This window comes from Crinia signifera, chromosome 3 (assembly GCF_055691185.1).
Source record: "Crinia signifera chromosome 3, ASM5569118v1, whole genome shotgun sequence".
In the NCBI taxonomy this organism is placed as follows: domain Eukaryota; kingdom Metazoa; phylum Chordata; class Amphibia; order Anura; family Myobatrachidae; genus Crinia; species Crinia signifera.
This window is the reverse complement of record NC_139219.1, coordinates 217,915,674-217,929,571: the sequence shown is the minus strand read 5'-3', so window position 1 is coordinate 217,929,571 and position 13,898 is coordinate 217,915,674.

Sequence of the window (13,898 nt, the reverse complement as noted above, 5' to 3'; positions counted from 1 at the left end):
GGCTTTTATCTGCCATCAGAATTCTATGTAAAAAATGTGAGCACTTTAATCTATTCTTTTTCTCATTGCTGCCATACTGAAAATAAGAAAACTGTAACTATAGTTACAGTTTTATTGCACTGCTAAATTTTTGTGTTTTATATATGAAAGCATACCTACTGTTCCATTCCTGAATAATCTCTAGAAAATCATATATCCTAACGGATAAACATTTGTAGATGCGGATTAATATTTTGTAGTGTAATTGATTTGTATGAACAGTACAATACTGCCTTCTAGTGGAATAATGCAGATATTGCATGGCAATTTAACAAGTAAAGGAAATATGTTCAAAAGAGATACTAGTAGTATTTTTTATGAACCTTTTCTCTCCTAGGTTACCACTGACAGTCCCCTTAAGAACCAGGGTAAATTGGGAAATCCAAGTACTATCTGTGGTGTGTCCAAATTAGTTACAAATTAGTGTCAAAAGCACTGACATTTGTTCAAATAAGTTGCATGGGTTTTCTCCGGGTACTCCGGTTTCCTCCAACAATCCAGATATATACTGGTAGGCTAATTGACTCCCAACAAAATTAACCCTACAATGTCTATGTGTGCGTGTACATGTGGTAGGGAATATAGATTGTAAGCTCCACTGGGGCAGGGACTTATTGTTCAAATATTGGGGCAGATGTATTAAGCCTTAACAAGAGATAACTGCAAGGGTGATAAAGAGAGATAAATGTCCAGCCAATCACCTCCTAACTGCCATGTTACAGGCTGTGTTTGAAAAAAGTCAGTAAGGAGCTGATTGGCTGGACGTTTATCTCTCTTTATCACTCTTGCATTTATCTCTTGTTAAGACTTAATACATCTGCCCCATTGTCTGTAAAGCGGTGCGGAATATATGTGCACTTCAGTATATAATAAACTGTTTCTAATAAATAAATAATTATTTACGCTTTTGCTGTTTAGTTTAGTCATAAGGTAACCAGTAACTTCCACTTACTTATATATATATGAACACTAGGTGATTCATCACGCCCTACAGGTTCTCTTCACACCATCATAAGGGGCTCAGCTCCCTTAACCTGGGTACGCTTTTATTGTGTGAAATATGGTTACTATTATATGGAGGATTCCCTGCTGTGGGTGTGGGAGGGATGGGTGCAGGGCTACTGCGGGTAGAGGAGTTCCCGGTAGGGTTTTCTGTGGGTGCATTAGTACCAGGGTTGGGGGATTGGAAGGTGCGGGTTGCCGCAGGTGGGGGAGGGTGTCCGGTTGTGCTGTGGGTGTTTGGAGGGTCGGGTGCGGGTGGTGGAGTTGCAGGTGTAGGGGTGCCGCATGTGGGTGGTATATGTACATATATTTGTACATGTTGAGCATGTCCGCCCTTAATCATCTCTTCTCTAGTGTAAATAGTCCCAAAGTGCTCAATCTCTCCTCGTAGTTTAAATTCTCCATTCCCCTGATTAGCTTAGTTGCTCTTCTTTGGGTTTTTTCCAATTCTATGATGTCCTTTTTGTAGTGTGGGGTCCAGAACTGTACTCCATATTCAAGGTGAGGTCTAACCAATGCTTTGTACAGTGGCATAATTACTTTTGAGTCCTTAGTTTCCATGCCCCTTTTAATACATGCTAGAATTCTGTTGGCCTTTTGTTGCTATGTGACATTGAGCACTGCACCCCAGTTTGTTATCTATTTGGACTCCTAGATCCTTTTCAAGTGCTGAAATACCCAATGTCTCCCCGCTTAGGTTGTATCTAGCAACCTAAGCGGGGAGGCATTGAATGAGCATGATTGGGTGCATTTGTACTGTACCCATTCGATCTCAGGAAATTTCCCCCATTGACTGTTGACCTACACACTGTATAGCTCTCAACCGGATACCTTCAGTTCTGTTCTATTGTAAAGTGTGGTTTGACAGCGGTTTTGCCCTTAGTAAATTGGCTGATAGTAAAAGCAACATTAGTCTGCCGCAGATTAGAACCCGCCCCTTAAATAATACTGGAATCAATGAGGAAATGCAATTGTCCTAATTTCTTTAACATAGTATTTTAAAAATTGAGGGGTAGATTTATTAAGCTCGATGAAGTGATAAAGTGTCTGGTTTTTATCACCGGCCAATCAGCTCCTACCTGTCATTTTTCAAACCAAGCCTGTAACTTCACAGTGAGGAGATGATTGGCTGGTGATAAAAACCAGACACTTTATCACTTCACTGAGTTTAATAAATCTGCCCCTGAAGGACTGATGCAAATATGAGTGCAGATGGTGAGTGTTATTAATTAAACATCTGCATGCAAGAATGATGTATTTCCGTCAAAATGCATAATAAGCTATACATTGAGAGAATCATGACACAGTATATATAGAGGTGCCGATTCAGACCCGCTCTTATGGGTCGGATTTTGGCACCATTTTCAATGGTGGAGGGTCTGCGCATGCACGTATATATGCGCATGTGCATCAGGGGAATGCCAAGCATTTTATGTGCATCATCATGAAAATGCTGAGTGTACCCCTGCTCGGGGCAGGCGGTTGACGTCATTATGTCAACACCGGCCCCCTTTGCGGCGATCTGCAGCGGAAATAGAAGTTAGTTTAGACAGCGATCATTTGATAGTCACCATATAATTGTACTGCATATGGTGGATATGGTCAAAACATGGATGTGGTCAGAACGTAAACATGGCAATGGTTGGCACAACATATGGACAACAACGTTTTTTTGAATTGTTTTATTTTTTTCCCACTTTTTCATACTTTACCATATATGTGGACTACGATTGGGAAGTATGTCAGGGAAACGTGGCACCTACTTGGGGTATTATGTTCTCACACCTCAAATTTGACACCAAAAAAGAAAAAAAAACCTTTGTCAACCATTTCATGTGTCTGTGTTTTTCACATATCTACTTTGTGCATGTCCACCATTCAGAGACGACCTAGACACCGGTGACCTCTTCAATGGTGACCTTATGTACCAAACCCTGATTCTGAGTTGGGAGCAAGGCAAAAACAAAACAAAACATTCTACAATAAAAATGGAGCAAATACATTGATTATTTTTGTATACAGGTTAAACACTATGGGTGACATTTAATGAGATGCGAAAATTTGTTTTGTGCGATTCTTTTTGCCAAAAACGGCTGAAATCGCACGTTTTTCCAAAATGGCATATTTAATGAGATGTGAAAAACAGCAAAACTGCACATTTTGCGACGAAATCGCACATTCTGAAGGTGTGATTTTTAGTACCGCCGGAACTTGCATCCAGATGTTTTCCCATTATAAAGTATAATGGAACAAATAGGCACACATTTGTTCCATTGTATTTGTTTTGAAGTGTACTGGATGTCACTTTATTGCTTTCTTCTCTTAAGCTGCACCCAATTCTCTTGTGGGCACTGAATTCTTTTTCAAACTTTGCCATTATAAAGTATACAAATTGCATATTTAATGAGATGCGAAAACGGGAAAATGTTACTAAAAATCGCCACACATGCAGACAGGCGAATTTGCCAGAACCATGCACAGATCATTGAGATCTGTGCATGGTCCTGTCTTAGAAAATGTGTAAACTTTAATAAAAAAAAAAATGGCATGAGGTCCCCCTCCTGAGCATAACCAGCCCTGGGCTCATTGAGCCTGGGGGTACCCCGTTTCAAAATACAGGGTACCCCCAGATTTGTTTGTCCCCGTATTTTTGGAACCAGGTCCAGCTCAATGAGCTCGGGGCTAGTTATGCTCAGGAGGGGGACCTCACACCATTTTTTTATTTTATTTTTTAACACAAATTCGCACATTTCCTCAAATTCGCACATTTTCATGACTAAAAATCGCACATTTTCATGACTAAAAATCACCCATTATCGCACCATATCACACTTTTTTGACCGGAACACGCAGCTCATTAAATATGCAAATTTGCAGCAAAAAAATGCGATTTTAAAAAGTGCGATAATGGGCGAATTTGGAAAGTGACTAAAACTCTCATCCCATTAAATGTCACCCTACCTGTTTTCATATGTAGCTTTATTTCTAAAGCACACTTTAGATTTTAAATTGGACACAACCCTTCTAAATATAAATCTTTTTATATATTTTAAATCTTCCTTACCAATTGTGCAATATGGTTTTACCAAGGTGCAAGGTTACTTTTTTTTTTCTTTACTCACAGCTACAGTAGTTGCAGCTGCTGCCCATAGGCTGCAGCAAAGATCACACCTGTAATGGTCCTGGCTGCCTGGCCCTGTTTCACAGCTGCCACTGCTGCACTTCAGATGCGGCTCTCAGCTTGTCCTTCCTGTGTAATAACTCCACCCCCCAGATTTTATCTGCTAGCTAAACAGGCGTCTGGAGACAAGAGAGGACAGTCACATGTTTTTTTGTTATCCAATTAGTTTGGAAAATAAAGGCTTATTAACTTTCAATAGGGTTTAATTAGCTTTTTTTCTTGCATATGAACAGCTAAATCCCCGAAAACTGGAGTTTTGGGGGGTTAGCCGCAAATATTAAGTATCCCACTGAATGTATCAGGAGGGACAGCAGCAGTAATCTCAGAGCCCTGCTGCAATCCATCCTGCACCTGGCTGCAATCCCCATAGGTTTCTATGGGGGATGCAAATCTGCCCGATGTATCAACAATCAACATTGGGTAGCAGCGCAGCGCATCCCTGGGCTACTGCCATTCTAAGATGACGGTAGGCCATTGTAGCCTATGGGTTACACACTGCACTGCTTGGTGGGGCAGTGCTAACCACACATGTGCAAACCCCCTGCTCAGCACATTGCAGGGATGGGCTCCTTAGTTATCTGTCCAAAGCGATCATTTATAAATGGGCTCCTTAGTTATCTTAATTATGTCTATCATCACATGTCATTTTGAGGGTGTTATTCCCAAAATGCAGCATAATGTGTTTACTGATGTGGGACAGGTATATTGAGGTGTAGTATTAATGAGACAGGTGCCTGTCATGTGTCCTTAATTCCCCTTACAGGCCACCACAATGTTACAAGGTTGTGAAAATAAAGAAACACAACAGGCACATTTCCAGTGTAAAAGTAACAGCATCTTTTACTGGTAGCAGACACTGTCCTTCAGCAAATACATACATTAGCCTGGTAAAACAGGCCTAACAACTAAGCAAACAGGTATATTTAAACAAACCCATCACCAAAGTCTCTAAAGTTCCATCTGTTGCCCTGAAATGCAGTCATCTCCTGCCATGCTTCCCAGCACAGCTATACAGTTAGTCCCGGGTGTGGATCCTTAGGTCGACAGTCAAGACAAAAGGTTGACATGCAATAGGTAGACATGAGTAAAAGGTCGACATGGACATTGCTTCACATCACTGAGGTCATGGGTTTGATTCCCACCGTGGCCCTAACTGTGCGGAGTTTGTATATTCTCCCCGTGCTTGCGTGTGTTTCCTCCGGGTACTCCGGTTTCCTCCCACATTCCAAAAATATACTGGTAGGTTAACTGTCTTTCAACAAAATTTACCCTAGAATGTCTGTGTGGGCATGTACATGTTGTAGTGAGTATAGAGTGTAAGCTCCACTGGGGCAGGGACTGATGTGAATGTTCAAATATTCTCTGTAAAGCACTGAGGAATATGTGTGCACTATATAAGAAACTGATAATAAATAAATAATAAAAAGGGTTGACACAAGTTTTTCTCTTTTTATTTGTCTGTGTCAACATATATCGACATGAACCCCCTAATTAGTGTCACACTTCGCTCGTCATGCTACGCTCGGCACACTATTATATTCTCCCTCTATGCTGACATGGATATGGCAGTAAGAACAGGTCGGTTTAAAAAAAAAAATCATGAAAAACTCATGTCGATCTTTTCATATGTTGACCATTACCAAGTCGTCATCGGTGTCAACCTTTTGTCAATGTGGTACTTGTTTCCTAGAACGGCCACAATCGTGAGGGATCGTGGCTCTTAATTAAGGGACACGATCCTCCCGATGTGGCCGATTTTTTACTAATTTTTCACTTTGATTGACAGAAATCGGGTCAATCGGTCGGTCGCGACCAATTAAAATCGGCCGCGATGCGACCGACCGATTCACCCGATTTTTCCATAGACTTCAATGTTAAAAAATCTTTTAACATTGAAATCGGTCGGTCTTGTGCCATTATAATGGCACAAGATGAGATGGACTTGATTAAGTTTATCTCACATAGGGAAAAATGATAAAAAAGGTGAAATGGGTCAATATGACCCATTTAACATTTTTTATGTGCCCGCCATGACCCCACGATAGACGTGAACCCGAAGCGTGGCGAGCGCAGCGAGCCCGCGAGGGGCGGCGGTACGCGTCCTCCGACCTTTTCATTCCCCTACTATCCACTAGGGCGTGGAGTGAGAATATAATAGTGTGGCGAGCGCAGCGAGCCACCGAGCCCGAAGCGTGGCGAGCGCAGCGAGCCCCGCGAGGGGACGCGTATACCTGTGAAGTTAGACGCGTCCCCTCGCGGGGCTCGCTGCGCTCGCCACGCTTCGGGCTCGGTGGCTCGCTGCGCTCGCCACACTATTATATTCTCACTCCACGCCCTAGTGGATAGTAGGGGAATGAAAAGGTCGGAGGACGCGTACCGCCGCCCCTCGCGGGCTCGCTGCGCTCGCCACGCTTCGGGTTCACGTCTATCGTGGGGTCTAGCCCACTTACTAACATTTGGGGGGGCTATTACAAAAAATCGGGTGACAAAAAATAAAAAATCGGGTGAAAAATCGGTCGATCGCATCGCATGCGACCAAATCGCATGCGATGCGACCGACCGATTTTTTATCTTCCGACCACAACGATCTAAATCGTTGTGGCCGTTCTAGGAAACAAGTACCGTCAATGTCAACCTATTGCATGACAACCTTTTTCATGTGTTGACCTATTGCTTGTCGACCAATAGTGGTAGACTCAGACACTCGACCTATCAACCGGAAACCAGTCGGTCCCTGGCACTAATCATACCCTGGCCTACTTGCTTGCTGCTTGTACGCATCAGTGCTCAGAGCACTGGGTGGGTGATAATTTTAAATTCTCCCTGTTCTCTGGTGATAATTCCCAGCTAACTCTGGACAACCTGGAAAAAATGAAATTCCAAACCACCATAGCGGCTGCAGAGTGCATAGGTTTTGAACGGAGCTGCACTCCTCAATGGTCCAATAAATGGTAAGGTGCCTAAACAACCGTTTATCTGTTGTCTGAGACTGCGTTAATTAGAGTGGATAAGATATATACTGGCCACCTTTAGAGTGGTTCATTCAGGGGCGGATTGGGTCTTCGTTCCGGCCCGGGAGCGGGGGGGGGGGGTGGCGGCCGTATGTAATGCGCGCGGGGGGTGGTGGCGGTATGTAACATGCAGGAGGTGGCGGTATGTAGCGTGTTCGGGGGGAGGGGGCGGCGGTATGTAATGCGTGCGGGGGGGCTTTAGGGGCGGCTCAACTGCTGCTGCTTCTTTCTGAGAGCCTGGTGCTGTGCCACTTGAAGGCCCTGGGAGGTGCTGTGCGCGCATGCACAGCAGCCTCCCGTGGCCATTTTGGATTTGGGCAAAGTGCTGCGGCCGCTGCCCACGGCCCAGCCAGCACAGGGGGAATCGCGGCCGGCCCCTTTTTAAAGAGTTTTGGGATGGCCCACCGGGAAATGGCCCGGTTTCCCGGTGGACCAATCCGCCACTGGGTTCATTAATATACTTTAGCATAGTAAAAAAAAAAAGAGTACGAGCTTGTCCTAGTGCAAAGTTTCTGATTTTGGCGGGAGAAAAATGTCCCTGATAACTGACCCATTTTCATGGTCACAATTGTGAATATTGTGTGTTTTCACCCAAAAGTGATTTTTTTTTGGAGAGGATGCTCTGTAATTGAAGTGAGAGGGGGGTAGTCTATGAGAAGAGACTGAAGAAGAACCAAAAGGTTTTTGGGGCACGCTTTATATAGTATTTAATGAGATTTAATGGATGTATGGATGGCGTAGAATAAAACGTAACTTTTAATATTAAGCTTTTTTAAAAATAAGTTGTTGTGTATACTTTTGTCGACACACCTTGTGTACATCTTTTGGAGTCCAAAGTAAATGAAGAACTCCCGCCGATAATTAGGTCAATTAATTGAAAGTAAACAATTTTTGCCCGATTGCTTAATGTTTGTCTTAACACAACTATTTTACTTTTTTAGGAGACTTTTATATTGAGTGATGTGGGACAGCAATGGGGACAATTTGTGCCCTGGGATTTATCAATTTATATTTGGGGGAATGGGAAGACCAATTTATCTACAATAATAATCCCTATTCATTGCACATAATAATGTACAAATGTTATATAGATGATATTGTAATGATATGGAATGGGTCATGTGACTTATTCAATGAATTTGTCCAATACCTATAGGTAAATGACTACAATTTAGGATGCACTTCAAAATTTAAAGAGAAAGAAATTTTCCACTATAAGAAAGTTGCCACTATAAGAAATGGGAAGATAATCAGCCATTTTACCAACTATTAAGGCTGAGAAGCCCTGGTTTTTATAGAGAGGTTTAAATAGAATGGATAGCCACAACAATTAATTGATGCAGCTCTAATAAGGACAAAAAAATAAATATAAAAAGAAGTATAGAAGCGAAAGAGATTATTTTGCCCATTCATAACACAGTACAGGTCAGGTCTCCCTTATCCATGTATTACAAAAAACCAAACTGAGGTTTTTCAGAATATTTTGGGGCTTAATTTTTTTCCCCCTTGCCCCTGTTTTCATACTTACCTCGTCCCCCGATGTCCATGGTGGACCTCAGGATCCTCTTCAGCAGCATCTCTGGTCCCAGGGGCACTCGCGCAATGCACCCCTGGGATTGGATATCCCGCTGAAGAGGATCTTGAAGGCCGCCGTGGATGTTGGGGGAACATCGGGACACCACCAGGGGACCAGGTAAGTATGAAAATAAAATTCCAAAATCTGAAAAAATCCCTTATCCAAAATGCTCGTGTCCCGAGCATTTCGGATAAGGTATAATCAACCTGTACAATGTAAAAAATAAGAAATTAGAAAGGCTTTAGACAAATACTGGTACTTTATTGAAATGGACCCAATATATAAAGGGAAAGTACCAAAACATCCCCTAATTGTGTTTAAGTGAGCCAGGACTTCAAAAAGTTACCTGTCACCAAGTTTGTTGCAAAATACAGTACTTGTGATGAACCCTACGTTCTTGTCGGGGGTAGAAGGCTTTTATACAGTTTTCCGCGCCACTTCCAAACTTGTCAGCAAGGAAACCCTGACAAAATGCGTATTATGGGTTTGTTAAAATAGATCCACGAGGAGGGGACCGGGAACATATGCTGTTAAGAGTACGTTTTTGGATTATAACACTAAACACATTGGGGGAGATTTTCTAAAGCAGAAATGCGGTAAAAAAAACGTTATCTGGGTTTTTACCACATTTCTGTATGCTGTATGGCCCCTCTGCGGTGGCAGCACTTTTGCTGGCGATTCCCAGCAGAAGCCTATGGGCTTCTTACCACAGCGCTGTGTGAGGGATCCGTCACGGATCCCTCCCAGCATGCCCTGCGGCCGGCGCCGGCACTCTGCGCATGCGCAGATGGACTCCCAGGTCTCAGACCCGGAAGTCCAGCACCGGCGCCGCATCGCAAGGGACAGCTCTAATCACAAGAGCTGTCCCTTGTGTTAATAACCGCATATGTTAGAGCATATGCTGTTATTAATAATGCGATGCCCGCCGATAATGGGCAGCAGATGTTACAACATCCCACCCATTGGCTCTTATGGGGTTAAATGAATGAGTACAAATAACCTTGTTTAAAATAAAAGGAAGACTAAAAAATGTTGTGAATTCTATGTGCTGTTAAAATGTCATCATTGTGTGTAGAAAATGAATATAAATCTGCTATATATTATGCATTTATACAAAGATTTGCATTCTCCTAATTATTTATATTTATAATTGTCTTTATTTTTATGTGTGATGCGCTGTGTTTTTTTATTAACAAGTTGTTTTTACTTATTTATTTATTAACAGTTTCTTATATAGCGCATACATATTCTGCAGTGCTTTACAGAGAATATTTAAACATTCACATCATTCCCTGCCCCTGGAGCTTACAATCCCAACCACGTGTCCAACCACGTGTACACACATGCACACAGACATTCTAGGGTTAATTTGTTGGGAGCCAATTAGCCTACCAGTATATTTTTGGATTGTGGGAGGAAACCGGAATACCCGGAGGAAACCCACGCAAGTACGGGGAGAATATACAAACTCTGCACAGTTAGGGCCATGGTGGGTATTGAACCCATGACCTCAGTGCTGTGAGGCAGTAATGCTAACCATTACACCATCCATACTGCCCCAGTACTTGTGTTATATTGTATTTTTATATATGAAATAACGTATAGTATATATGAGTTGGGCCTTAAGACTTCATACTTATTATGCAATGGGTTACGTAGGGTGGCATTTAGTAGATATTGTGCTGATGCTAGGCCAGCCCTCTGACAAAGTCCTGAGTGCATAGGGGTGTGGCCTAGTGTTCTGAACAACGAGATGAGTGGATACACTGTTGCCGGGTCTGTGCTAGCATGATCTGAACTACTCGTTTTCATGCTGTGTGTGCTGTGGTGAAGTCATATCGCCGACTTTGGTACATGATTGTAAGCTGAATCCTAGCCTGGAGTGAGGTCATTTTAAATATTTTGTTGTTACATTTTGTATTGCGGTGAAGTCATAGCGCTTGCTTTGGTACGTGACCGTAACCATTTGTTTGTTGGATGTGATTAAATTAAAAAAATGTTTTTAAAAAAGTACTGCGCTATGGAAGTGCACCTTCTTCTCTATAGAGAAAAAACCGGTGGGATCATTGATCACTTGATTGCCTCCGGCTGTGAACATCATGTTGGACGTTAACTTCCAACTAAAAAGTGGACTGGTAACCCCAATTAGTATTTGCGCCTCCTGTTTTGTGTTTTGTAATATATATATATATATATATATATATATATATATATATATATGTATGATATCCACTGATAGGGATCTAAAAAGCCTGTATGATACTCGGATTATGCCAGCTTACAAAAGAGGCCGTAGTTTAGCCGACCAATTGGTCAAAGCGGATGTGTCATCAATGACCAAAATCATCAAGCCCCCACATTTCTTGTCCCGCCCAAAGGGCTGCTTTAAGTGTACAGGGTGTGTCACCTGCAGCTCAATGCTGGCAGGTGACACGGTGAACCATCCCCACACTGGCCGCAAAATTCAAATTAGGCACTCGGTCACTTGCTCAAGTCGCTACGTTATATACATTCTGTCTTGTCCATGTGGGCTATACTATGTGGGCAAGACAGAGTGTCAGTTTAAAGAAAGGATGGCCAATCACCGCATGGCCATCAGACAGGCATTGGCCACGGGGCGGAGTGACCAACCAGTAGGCAGACACTGCGTGGACAAGAAACATAGTGTGGCTAGCATCAGGTCTAAAATCATTGACCAGGTACAGATGCCACCTAGGGGGGGCAACAGGAAAAAGATGCTCCTGCAATTGGAGGCCAGGTGGATCCACAGGTTGGGGACACTCTCGCCCCGGGGACTTAATGAACAGCATGGGTTGTATCATTTTCTCTGAAAATGACATAAATCATAATATACTATAATAGAGCCATTTAATATGGCCCATTGATACACCCCATGTATGCATCATTTCCCCTTTGACTGGATATGCGGAGACAACTGGGTTACAGGGACATACTATCCATCATTAGGAAGCACTATGTGCCTTTATTTTTCATTGGTATATTTTAAATTGGTTCCCTCTCACCCAGAAGGTCTCCCCATGCATTTAGTCACTTCTGCAGATCTTTAATCTTTATTGTACTTTGTCATTTATGTATTTTCACTGCTTTTAGGATCGTTGCATATTTTTGCAGTGATCATTTTATCACGTTATGGCGCTTATATCGTGCCTCATACCTGACTGGCAACAGCCTCTTAATGTTTGTCAATGGATTTTGTGCACTTATAAAGTTTTTAATGTTGTATTGCTTTGTATTCCCCAGGCGTCATGGCAACCCCCCCGCTGACTCCAGAACGAGGTCTGGTCTTTCAGCTGAACCGCGGCGCAGTGAGATGCCCGATGACGTCACTGGGAGCGTCTGGAGCTGGGCAGAGCGACGGCCTCCTGAATGGCGCCAAGCGGGACATCACCGGCTAAGGGGAAGCGGAACGTGACCGATTCACGGAGGATGCAGGTAAGGGGGGCGGGCAGCCGCACGGCGCGGGGGGAGGTTTTTCTCACTGGTTGCACTATTTATACATGTCACTTGATTTATATTGTTGATCCCTGAGGACGGGCAGCACCTGCCCGAAACATGTCGGACAATAAATAGCACGTTTCACGTTGTTTCTAAATCCGAGAGTGCCGCTTCTTTTCTGTATCCTGTACCTGGACCTGAGGGCCCACTGTTGAAGGCACCGGGTCAGCACCGCGTTGGACCTCAAGTTTGGGAGTGCCGGCTACACACGCTGCATATATATATATATATATATATATATATATATATATATATATATATATATACTGTATTAGGCAAAACTGCACACAGGCCTAATTCTCCTATGTGCCCTTAAGGAGTACAATAGAATGTCACATTTGTCAATCTAACACCAGCAGACTATGGGGTCTATTCGTTATTGAGCTGTAGTAATTAACATTGTGTTGTCGCTTAACACAGTGAAAGAGTTTTGTACTGCGGCTATTTATCATTTCAAAGCTGCTTTATGAACCCAACAAAAGCCTCCGTGCGCCACAATGTTTTCCTATTTGTTGGCAGTCTAGCACTGCCGGTGAAAGGAAGAAGTAACTGTATATGTGCATATAGATTTGTCTTATCTCCACTTCATAAATAAACCCACAGGCTACTATATAATGAAAGGTTCTGTTATGCTTTACTGGGGCCTATTTACTAACATGCACATTTTTCCAACATTAATTAAAACTTGTGATTGCAACTATTCATAGCAAAAAGTGGTAAATTAACATGACTTTTTACAATCCAAATCATTCCGTGCATCCGATTAGAGGCTGTCCAACCAATGACTTTACCTCATTGAAACCTCCTTTAACACTTGCTTATCGCAGTGATGATACACACGGGGCAATTTCAGGGCATTTTTTAAGCGATCTCACTAGATCACTTAGAGAATTCCCCTACATCGCTCCGTATGTAAGGACCATAGCGAAAGCGATATGCGTCAATATCGCTCAGTGATTAATATCCATAATGCTGGATAAATCTAGTTAATCGCCGGTCCAGTGTTCTCACACATCAGCATACCTCCCAACTTCTCTGATGAAGAAATAGGGACACTCACGCGACGAAGGGGGCGGGGCGTATGAAAATGAGGACGCGGCTTATGCTATTCTATTAGATTGGGGGGTCTCCCAACTGCCACCCCCCGCAGCGGGACAATGCCTGCCGCGGGTGGGACAGCGGGACAGGACCCGAAAATCGGGACTGTCCCGCTGTAATCGTGACAGTTGGGAGGTATGCATCAGGCCATTGTTCTCACACATCAGGGCCAGTGTTCTCACACATCTCTGTGTGCTGAGCGATCTACATTGCTCAGATCGCTCAGTAACATCTTCCCATGTGTAGGCCCCTTAAGCTCTTTAGAGCTTGGAAATAACAGATATATTCTGAATAAAGTACAGCAACTACTTTACCTGATGTTCTGTTTGCTACTCTGATGTGAAAACTGATGTTAAGCAACTGGCAGCAAGAGATCAGATATTTTTATTACTTGGGGGGATGCTAAAGTCAGCTGTTAATCGAAGCAGCTGCACAAACTCCAAGCAGTCATGTTATAGCAATTGCAGTTGAGAGA